The 12,222-nt window shown below is 39.4% G+C and overlaps 1 long non-coding RNA gene across 1 annotated transcript; it reads right to left on the reverse strand.

Annotated features, from left to right (window-relative positions):
* Positions 1-4,852: 4,852 nt before the first annotated feature.
* LOC149500346 (uncharacterized) lies at positions 4,853-8,183 on the reverse strand. The gene is made up of 2 exons (XR_016324978.1): positions 6,395-8,183; positions 4,853-5,951 (listed from the first exon to the last, which is right to left on the reverse strand). It is a non-coding gene; the product is annotated as an uncharacterized LOC149500346 (long non-coding RNA).
* Between the last annotated feature and the right edge of the window lie 4,039 nt (positions 8,184-12,222).

Below are 12,222 nucleotides of genomic sequence, written 5' to 3' on the forward strand. Positions count from 1 at the left end.
GAATAAACAAAAAATAATAAACGTATTACAATTTATTAGGCCCATTTTAGGGGAAGCTGCAAGGATTGATAGCGTGCGTAAAAAATGATATTAATTATTGAGTATACTCTGCACGTTTAAAAAAATCATCCAAAACCTCTTGCTATTTTTTGCCTCTCTTCTGCTGCTGCTGACAACATCAGAAGGACTCCCATTTTTGGCGTTTTGATAAAACAGCTGGCATTTTAAATAAATTAAAACCCTCATTTAATTCGTTCGATTTATTCTGTTCGCGCTTGATACATCCAGCACCGCGGCCTTGAGCTGACGTACAGCCGTGATGGATCGTGAATAAAGCGCTAAATGCATCGTGCATCGTGCATGGCCTTGGCGGGACGTACAGCAAGATGGATCGTGAATAAGGCGCTTAATTTGTACGTTATTATAAAGTTGAGTCGTACACTGTGTGCATTACTAATTTGTACGTTATTACAAAGTTAAATCGTACACTGTATGCATTACTAATAAAAATCTTACGTTACGGATGTTTTTTCCCGGTTAGGGTATCCCTCCGCATCGTCCCACAAGGAACTTCGTTCTAAAATAAACTAACTCATTTTACACCAATTAAAGAACAATGTTAACAAACATAGAACATAAACAAAGAAGAAAGCGAACATCTCTATTGGGGATATTTTGAAGTATCTCGAGATTCCAGGACATGTTTGCGATTTACTCAGAATTTAATATAGTCAAACTTGAACATGTGTGGATAAAATAGGGTATCTATGTATCTATATATCACGGGTAGAAAGTTTGACATTGCTTAATATTTCTACTTCATAATATGGGGAAGTACGGAAATATGAAACGATGAACGGATTATTCACGTCGAAAAATATATCTCTGTGTGAAACGAGGACATTACGTATTTTATTGTGCTTTGTATAGGCGTAGGGGTGATTCGTAATAAGGGATAACGTGATCAGGTGTGACCGTTAAATGATATGGATTTTATCATAAAAATAAGCAACGCTGTTGTTAATTTTATTTGTGAAATCACATGTTACATTAACATTGAAAAATATTTAGATGCTTTGTCATTGTTGATGTGTAACAATAGATAGGTACAGTGACAAACACAAATGTGGTTTAGTATAATAATAGGTGCTCATACCGCTGATAGAAATCTCTTTCAGTCAACTAGCTATAGTAAATCACGCATAAAAATGAAGTTCCGCATACGCTTCACTCATACTTTAAGATTTGATGCGTAATAACAATCAAAATTACTAATAAGTCGCTGATTCGGAAAGACTCAATCAAGAACGCAAGTATTTTATGATTCCGTATAAACGACATTGAATTGATTATGATAAAAGAAAAAAAAAACAAATGAAAGAAATAAATGTCTTTATGTAAAGAAAGTTATTCATAAATAATATAATATTATAAAGAGGAAAGATTTGTTTGTTTGTTTGTTTCGAATAGGCTCCGAAACTACTGGACCGATTTGAAAAAGTATTTTTCCATTAGAAGCCGACATTGTCCCTGATGAACATAGGCTACATTTAAAAAAAAAAAAAAATAATTTATTTTTTTGGTTTCATGTGTGTTTTAATGTTTCCGAAGCGAAGCGAGGGCGGGTCGCTAGTAAATAATAAGCGTTTGAACTCAGAAAATTATGCTTCTTATTTAATTTTTCCTCACGAAACAAGAAAATTACGTATGATTATCCGTTACGTAATACAAATGAGAGAGACATTGAGCGATCGACCCAAAAACGTGTTCCCACTGACATGGTGTCTGATGAATTTGATAAGTATTGAGTTATCTGAACTTATTGATCAATTGGTTTTGCCGATACGAAAATGTCAGGTCATATTGTAAACAGATGTAGAGGTAGATTTCCGAACTGACACGATCAAGCGTGTGTATTTTTATTTATTAGGAATTCTCGATTCATCAGGTCATTGGCGGTCCGCGTGCTTTGATTGTATTACAATATTTTGACTAGGGGAGGCAAGTCCGATTTTGTCTAGTGTATATAATATTACCATTTTTTACCAGTACTCATGGACGCTAGAATGTGAAAACCCTTACTCAAATCAAGACAACATTAAAGACAGACTGCTAACATTAAGATCCTCCGAAAGTAAGAGATCGACACTTAAATGTTTAAGTCATTATTGGCGGGTAGTTTTGTTTGCGACATCAGTCTGTAGATCTTCGGAAAAAACTTTCTTAACGCAAAAGATTCAGGCGTTATAGTTTGAAGGGAATTTCGGATATTTTGCAATACGAGAGAATAGAAATTTATATAGGTATCAACGGTGGTGTTCATGAGGTCCAATATCCATTTAATACCCGTTGGACTGTGACCTTCTTTGTCCGTCTCAATAATAACAAAGCAAAATCCTAGACTCTACGTCGTGAACACTGAAAACTAAAATGAAGTTCCATTTTCTTTCAAAACTCCAGGAATGTTGACAATTAATTACGTTCAATATTCGACGTTATTGCCTTCAAATTATTCACACTCACTCGAGCAATATGGTACTGAACGAGTCTATCTCGATTGCGACCTTATTTATCGTCGTTTCTCCGAACTTTCATTAACTTCAGACAGTACGGTATTGGATAGACGTAACGAATTGGGTGGATTCCTCAATTAGCTGTAATGAGTTCGCAAAACGCGTGAAATAGCCACGATGCTTACTCAAGTGCTCATTTCATTGATGGAGCCATTACACTTGCGTCGATGTGAAACTATGTATGCGGCTTACGTTAATTGAACTCTCCCAACGGAGGCGGCGAAGTTTTTTGTGATACGCATCGGATCCTAATCTATCGATTAGATATTAAATTTTAAAACCAGTTCATTATCTTTCTAATGCCTACTTTACGCCGTGCATACATCAAACGTGCCTCAAACAATTTATGGTCAAATTGAAACGAGAAGTAGAAGTTCAATCATTTGAATTAATTTATGCATATCTTATGTACAAGTAGGTAATCAAATTATGATTACGTTTTGTAGTGATTATAATCGAAACTTCTTCAAATCAAAATCTTACTAGGTTCATAATAAATCATTGTTACAGTATATAAATTTGTTATTGAAAACGAATTTTGTTTTCTTTGAGTTCGAATTTATTTGTTAATGAATATTTAGAGTGGCCCTTATGAAGAAACCGTTTAACTGTATAAACAGTCTAGGTCTTAACTTCAATTGCGAAGAGCTTCAATTAAAAGGTTTAAAATTGAATTTTCGGTAATCTCTCCTGTATTTGATAATCTGTTTTGCGAAGTTCAAATTATAAATTTATTTTACACGTAAATTAGCGAATACGCAAACACTTTATTTATGCAATAGACGAGTAGAATAGCTCATTTGTCAAACCTGATATTAAGTAGCCACTGAAGTCTATAGACATCACGTAATATATATAGACACACCACCACCACACTACCTTGAGATATGATGTCGTCTTAATTGTATTTTAGAATGGCTGATCCACTTCAAAATGGAGGCATAACCGCTTCGTGGCAGAAGTAAGGAAGGGCGCTAGTACGTACCTACCCATCGTGTAAACAAATGATTTTTTCTAATACAATGCAAATTAAAAGTGATAACAAAAAGTCAATCCGGGAAAAGTGGCACACAACCTGGAACCACGATGTGTAGTTTATTATGTTGGAATAAATTACATACCCCGAAAATATTTATCGGTTTTTACGAGCAATCAATATACTGTTAATTATTTCTGCATCTAAACAAACTCAATCTCTAATCACTAATCTCAATAAATTATTTCATAGCGCTTTATAGGGATCGAACACAATTAAAAACAATTAGGATTTAATTTTACTTCTTTTTATTTATATTAAATTTTCTGAATACGTCCTATACGTCAGGTCATAAGTATTGTCACACAGTAAAAACTTTTCTTTTAGAATGCTGGCCACAAAAAAGTTTATTGAATTCGAATTTCGAATAGTTCATGAAAATAAAAATGTATATGTAAGCTTGAGGGTAGACATTATTTTGTTAAACACCAAGTAAAAGGAGGTCACTTTTTGATTCCTGATTTAATCAACAATATGATAACTTAATTCACTTTCACTTATCCAATCTTTAACCAGTACGTACAACAGTCACTGAATCACACAACGTAACAACGTAGTAAGTGCACCGGGCAAACGCAGTCGAACGAATGTTCATTTCAAGGCACGTTCCGCCTTTTTATACTAGCCGGCGCAGCTGGCTTATGAGTCACTTCTGTTTGCAGCTGTTGTTTACGAGTGGAACGACACGGCCGGCGCACCTGGCTTGTGTGAGTCACTCCTATTGCACGTGCTATATAACATAAATATCGTTAACGCCGTCACGGCCATGCTGACGTGCGCTCGTCCTCGTGCGCGCATTCTTATGGTATGTCTGTGAACAACAAACATGTTCGTTCATCCTGACATTAACGGATGCAACTTAAAACGTGGTCTATGATATTAACAATCTAGTACGGTTCGGTTCGCATAATTCTTCAGAAAATCCTATACTGGCTATAAATAACCTTCAGACTGCTTACATACCTGGGCCAGTTCATTTAAAACTCTTCAGGTATGTAAGTATGTCCCTTTTAACTTAGACCGGAATTGTTATCCCTTCAGTTTTTCGAACTGGACCGGATAATGCTAGACCGAATCGCAATCCCTGTAGCTAATTGTTGTGGCTAATCTGGATGAAAATCCCTATAGCCAAGCCATTGGACCGGACAGACCCTTCAATGACTTCACACTTTTTTTTTTTTTTTTTTTTCTTTTTTTTTTTTGCTAGTCCGGATTAACATCTCTCTAGCCACATACAATTCTCTTTTTTTTTCTTCTTTTTTTTTTAATCTGCATGTACGGTAGCTTTTGTTAAAACATTTCTTAAACCAGAACATTTATACGGAATTTCTTCAGAAATAGTGCGAGACCGACCATCGTTTTCTACATTTCCAACACCTGCACCTGAGGTGCCTGAGCTTACAGACATTGTATCACTACCCACAGACTATGTTTGCTGTATCGCTATTTGCGGACAAAAATGTCGCTTCTATTGTCAGTGATAGAGTCGTCATCATTAAGATCAGTTTCATGAACAAGATTAATTAACCCATCTGTGTACGCCGTCACGTCATCGTCACTATAATTTTCAGAAATTTCTAGTAGGCCTGACGGGCCTCGAGGTATTTCACTAAGTTTTCATGGGGAAATTTGTACACTCTATTAGAACTATTTACATGTCTCAATTTATACCTATCGTTTTCCAAAACTGCAGTAATGTTGAAGGGACCTTTACATTTTCGGTCAACTTACGAAAACAAAATCCCCAGCGGAAAAGAGGTTGACTTTAGCTTTGCCTCGACTAAACCAAGCTTCTGTTTGTGCCCTTTTTTTATGTTTTCGCCGGTCTTCGACCGTGCTAAATCAAGATCTAATCTAGAGGGATTATCACTCTGTTGAAACTTTAAGATATTTCAAGTGAACTACCCTGAACGGCAAACGTCTATTCTATTGGAGTAAACCCTGTTACTCGACAACGTGCACTATTAAGGGTGAGTTGAATATCCCCTAAGTGCTCTTACCATCATGATTGGTCTAAGTTACTTTCAGATCAAAGAGTGACTTGTTCATGAAACCGCTTACCATTGAATAAATTACTATGACTTTGTTTTATAAGACTACATTCTGACCCTGAATGGAACATAAAGGGGAAGCCAAAACCACTTATCTGTAACACACTGAAGCTCTGGAACACACGTTGACGTCTCTGGTTGCACCTGCCACAGCACCTGGAGCAGTGTCGTTTTTCTTCTTGTAGCGCATGGAACACCCAGAAGCTACATGACTCGCATCACCGCACACGTAACAGCTGACTTGCAGGCGAGAGCCGGGCGCCCACGGATGAGGAGGTTGTTCAGGTTTTGCTGGAATATCGAAAAAAGTTTGAGAGCAGTATCTGTCGCAACACCCTTCGGCACGATGCCCAGGTTTTCCGCAGAAATGGCAGCTTCCACGGAAAAAAACTTCGAGAGCGTTTTGGTTCTTTATCAGGATCTTCGTTTTTTCTTTTGAGGGTAAAGCCACGTAATGTGTGAAATAGACGATTTTTTGTGGTAATAACGACAGAGTTCAATTCCCGACGGATTCTTTCATCACACTGCGACAGTATTGATATAACAAATCCGGTGGCTATTTGTTCTGGCACATTAGCGTCGGCAATCTTCTTTATAAGTTGCCATAGCCGGATACCGGCTTCAGCTGGTCCCTTTTTGCTTTCCATTTCAAATTTAATAACCAGGTCAAAGTGGTCTTGCATCATTAGATAATTTTGTCAGCATCTCTTTAATAGTAGACCAGGATATCTTACCAGGCTGTATTTTTGTGAGGCAAGTAGCAGCTCGAGCCTTAAGCGAATGTGTGAGAGTCAAAATTAAATCGACACCATCCAATACTTCAACTACTTTAAACGGCCCTTTAAGCTTCGTATCTAATTTCGTTTGATTATGCTCTTCGTATTAATGTGTGGACGAGCTCACAGCCCACCTTGTGTTAAGTGGTTACCATAGACATCCACAGCGTAAACGCACCACACACCTTGAGATAGAAGTTCTAAGGTCTCAGTATAGTTACAACCGCTGCCCCACCCTTCAAACCGAAATACACCACTGCTTCACGGTAGAAATAGGCAGGGTGATGGTACCCGTGTGGTCGATGGCACTATACGGAGCACCCGTCTGGTGCCACGTCCTTACCCACGAGAACGTCGCCGCGCTGCGACGCCGGCAGCGCGCGATCGCAGTTATTCAATGATACCTCACAGTCTCCTACGAGGCGGCGCGCCCTAGCGCAAGTGCAGCCGGAGCGCGGGGGCTCCAATATCGGCAGTCCGTGCTGGAGGCGTGGTCTCGTCGTTTGGCGGACCCGTCAGCCGGCCTCCGTACCGTCGAGGCGATCTGCCCGGTTCTCGCGGACTGGGTGGGCCGCGACCGCGGAAGTCTCACCTCCGGCTACCTGTGCAGACTCACAAGACATTTTACCACCATGCAAACTTCTTACCGCAACAAATCTTACCAGCCACCACGCAAACTACAATTTTACGGGTTCCACCTCTCTTACACGATGTTACTCCCACACTGAGGAAGCCAACCGCGAACACTTGTCAAGCACGCACAAGCACGCACTTCACCGGAAAAACCTGCATCCGCCAGCGGAACCCGAACACCGCCGCATCGCCAGACACGAACGCACCGGACGTCTTATCTTACAGGTCACGACGACTTCAGATGTGTCAATTTTTCTTCCCCACGGAAACTTGCTTGCTTTCTTGTTTGCTTGCTTGCTGGAGCCCGAAGTCATCGAACGTGTAGTGTTATTGGTATTGAATCGAGTAGATTCTAAAATTTCAGCGACAATTCACAGTCTCATGTCCTGGTTTACTGTACTAGTGCCATGTAACTCTAGCAGTAGTCATTGGCTTAAAAACGATTCGTGTCGGAACTACCCACTCGTCATGACAGATCCATTATTGCGATCGAAGTTTCACTTGAGATTTGCACTTGCCTTAATTTCTTGCAATAGCTTGTTACGTGTTGTATTTCCGTTAGTAAACGCCATGTGATGACGTCGACAGTCAAACTGGGCAACATGAGCCAGAACGTAAGATGTGACGATTTCTTCGTGGCTCAGATCTTCCATCGAGGTAACAGAGACGTTATTACACGACTTACGTATGCTGCATTCACGCTCTTGTGGCGTACCACTACTAGTATTCTGATCTGCATCATGTTTTTTTTGCTGTACTTCGAACATGTTCAAACACGTCACGCCAGTGAGAGTAGAGTCCTGATCTCACTTCTGATGTAAGCTTGAGGGTAGACATTATTTTGTTAAACACCAAGTAAAAGGAGGTCACTTTTTGATTCCTGATTTAATCAACAATATGATAACTTAATTCACTTTCACTTATCCAATCTTTAACCAGTACGTACAACAGTCACTGAATCACACAACGTAACAACGTAGTAAGTGCACCGGGCAAACGCAGTCGAACGAATGTTCATTTCAAGGCACGTTCCGCCTTTTTATACTAGCCGGCGCAGCTGGCTTATGAGTCACTTCTGTTTGCAGCTGTTGTTTACGAGTGGAACGACACGGCCGGCGCACCTGGCTTGTGTGAGTCACTCCTATTGCACGTGCTATATAACATAAATATCGTTAACGCCGTCATATACTTTTAGAATTTTACTCATTTTTAAATATGGAGTGGACGCTTAAAGAAGACCGTGTTGCAGTTATTGCGTTGCATCGTTGCGGTTACGCGCCAATTCAAATTTTTAACATACTGAAAAATTTTAATATAACCAAAAGATTCGTTTATCGTACCATCAAACGATACAATGAAGACTCTAGTGTAGATGACAGGTCAAGAAGTGGTCGCCCTCGGTCTGTTAGGACTCCAGCAGTGATAAAAGCTGTGAAGGCGCGAATTCAAAGAAATCCCAAACGTAAGCAGAAACTGTTGGCCCTTCAGATGGGGTTAAGCAGAACCACGGTGAAAAGGGTGTTAAATGAAGACTTAGGGCTTCGGGCATATCGAAGAAAAACAGGACATCGTTTGAATGCTCGTCTAATGGACCTGAGACTGAAGAGATCCCGCGCTTTGTTGAAGCGGTACGCGGGAAAAAATATCGGGAAATTCTTTTTTCGGATGAAAAAATTTTTACCGTAGAAGAGAGCCACAACAAACAAAATGATAAAGTGTACGCACACAGTAGTGAAGAAGCGAGCAACCGTATTCCGGGTGTCCAACGAGGTCATTTTCCATCCTCGCTCATGGTATGGTTGGGAGTTTCTTATTGGGGCTTAACAGAGGTACATTTTTGTGAGAAAGGTGTAAAAACGAATGCAGTTGTGTATCAAAATACAGTCACCTTGTGGAACCTGTTTCTCATACCATGTTCAATAACAGGCACTGGGTATTGCAACAAGATTCGGCGCCAGCTCATAGAGCGAAGAGCACACAAGACTGGCTGGCGGCGCGTGAAATCGACTTCATCCGGCACGAAGACTGACCCTCCTCCAGTTCAGATTTGAATCCGTTAGATTACAAGATATGGCAACACTTGGAGGAAAAGGCGTGCTCAAAGCCTCATCCCAATTTGGAGTCACTCAAGACATCCTTGATTAAGGCAGCCGCCGATATTGACATGGACCTCGTTCGTGCTGCGATAGACGACTGGCCGCGCAGATTGAAGGCCTGTATTCAAAATCACGGAGGTCATTTTGAATAAACTTTGGTGTCATAAGAATCTATGTTTTGTTAAGTTCATTTAGGTATATGAATGGTTACATAATGAATAAACTTGTTTCAATTATTTTACATTAAAAATGTGACAGAATTTATGACCTGACTAGGTACTTATTCGTGTGGTTTGGTACAATATTAAAACTTAAAAAGAACGCAAACTTTAAAGATTTCTTCCTTTTACTTGAAATCGGTTAAAATGTTTGAGGTCGATTATCAGTATATCTGCGTTACGCAGATTAGCAGTTTAGCGGTAGGCAGCGGCTTGGCTCTGCCCCTGGCATTGCTGAAGTCCATGGCCGAGTTGAAACAGAGTTTGAATGAAAGTGGTCGAGTTTTTTATCTTTTACACACGGAGTGCATTGTGAGAACAAGATGCTCCATAAAGCTGGGTAAAATATCTTTATAAACAAACTAAAATATTTCATAATATGTATTGGTTGCTCGAAGTTTTTTAGCCCACTTCTAAGGGCTTAAAAAGAACAAATACATATTTTAAATCTGGATGATTTGAATCTTGCTAAACAAAGAGACTCTGGTCATTGGATAAGGGCCACTGCAATGCATAGTATTTTCTTCTCACCTGCTTATAGTTTGAGTACTGATTGCAGATAGTATAAAGCTCATAAAAAAGTATCGGTTTCACTGTTGAGCTGAAGTTTTTATATAATACTATCTGTACTCGCCCGCTTCGACGACATGAGAACCCTCTTGTCGTGGCCGCTGGAAACTACATGCCCGACCCTGTAGACCGAATGGTAAACCGTCGACGTCGCCTAAAGCACGTCATTACGGATCCTCCTGATCCATTAACAGTGCACCACAAGCACCGGTCACCGTCCACCGTCCCGCGAGCGACGGGTTCGACGAGCAAATTAACCCATAGACACAGCCCACTGAGTTTCTCGCCGGATCTTCTGTGGGTCGCGTTTCCGATCCGGTGGTAGATTCTGCGAAGCACTGCTCTTGCTAGGGTCAGTGTTAGCAACTCTCCGGTTTGAGCCCCGTGAGCTCACCTACAAACGTTAGGGTGAAGCTGAAATAGCTTCTCAAGGCTATCAGCATAGGAATAAAAAAAGCCCGCTTCGCTGGGTTTTTAAAATTAACATTATTATTTATTGTCATTATTATTAGGGAGTCCAACACTCATATCAATATTAGCCTATCCATTAAGTACATGTATTTTCTACATGGATACCAAGCTTCAAGTCAATCGGATGCATGGTTCAGTAGTTATAGCAGAACATCCTTACAAACCCCTGTAGATTTATATATTAGTATAGATAGATAGTATTCCCGAAACAAATACACATCGGCTTAATTGTCAGGCGGGATTTTTTTAATTGTCAGTGTTACTCAACTCTGTAGATTACGCAGGTAACAATTTAAACTTTAGGGGAGTTACATGATAAGCCGAAGGATTCCGGCGACTCGGCACTCTGCGTGCAGTTCGATCCAATTTTGGAGTACGTTAACAAATTGGGACAAATCTGCAAAGTTCGTCTATAAGTTTTGAAGTGGTCGGTTCTGTTGCCTAGTATACTGCTGGGGTAAGAACTCAGTAACATTAAATGTTTGCTTACAAGTTGAATATTTATGTTTTACGGTACTTTAGCTGAGATATGGCCTATTCATTTCTTGTCCAAACACTTACATTCAGACAATAACGTGTTTGCAGGCTTATTTTAAGCTAGCAGCGATTGTTGTAAGTTTACATAAATCCCAGGTGCTTAGGACTAAGATTAATACTTTACGAGCGAACTTTGACTATTACAAAATATGTACAAAATGTTATTGCTCACAATATAGTAATTTGTACATAAGAGAGAATTTAAACGGATTTTTTATGGAGGATTTTAAGGAACTGAATACTATTCTGTGTTCAAATAAATTCTTTTATTTTTTTATTGCTTATGTGTGTGGACGAGTTCACAGCCCATTTGGTGTTAAGTGGTTACCGGAGCCCATAGACATCTACGACGTAAATGCACCACCCACCTTGAGATATGAGTTCTAAGATCTCAGTATAGTTACAACGGCTGCCCCACCCTTCAAACCGAAACGCATTACTGCTTCACGGCAGAAATAGGCAGGGTGGTGGTACCTACCTGTGCGGACTCACAACACGTCTTACCACCAGTAATAAAATGTAGCTTAGTAGTCTCGTACATATTAGCAAATAATTGTTAAGTATGATGTAAAAGTCTCATGTATTTTTTTTGTAAAGCGCATTAATCTAATAAATACTGTTATACTGTTATTAGAAGTAAGATCACGTTCACATACATTAAAACATTCGTTTTGTTTTGTAATATTATTCCGAGAGATGTAACGTTCAACGTATTAACCACGTGTTCGTAATAACGTCGCATCATTTCTTATCGGTCTCTCTCTGCTTATACCCAAGCGTTTTTTCGTAGCTTAACCACAAGTATTATGAGCATCTCGGTAAGACCGAGTCATCGGTTTGACAATGAGGTGTTTTTTATATTGCTTTCTCAGTTTTTCTTGAAGCAACTTGATAAAGTAAAACGTGTTACAAATTTTCCATTCACATTTTTTTTAATAATTCGTACACAGTTCTTTGGAACATGCCTATCAGTAGTAATAAAAAAAATCGAGAAAAACAACAATACAACATTGAGAAATATGAAGCGTAGTTCACACCTTTTCCCTAACATTTTAGTAGGTACGTAGGAGTATTATAATTGCTGTAAGAGTTTCTAAGCTATACAGATGATTGCCTCCGGAACAGATGGTTTTATTGATCTTCTTTAGAAAATGTCTTCGTCTTTCGTAAAGTTTAGCTAAAACAGCATTCTACACTTTTGATGACATCGCTTTATTCCCTAATGTTTTAAGCTCTTATAGAGAAAAACAAAAAGAAAATG

Source organism: Bombyx mandarina, chromosome 22 (genome assembly GCF_030267445.1).
Source record: "Bombyx mandarina strain Sakado chromosome 22, ASM3026744v2".
In the NCBI taxonomy this organism is placed as follows: domain Eukaryota; kingdom Metazoa; phylum Arthropoda; class Insecta; order Lepidoptera; family Bombycidae; genus Bombyx; species Bombyx mandarina.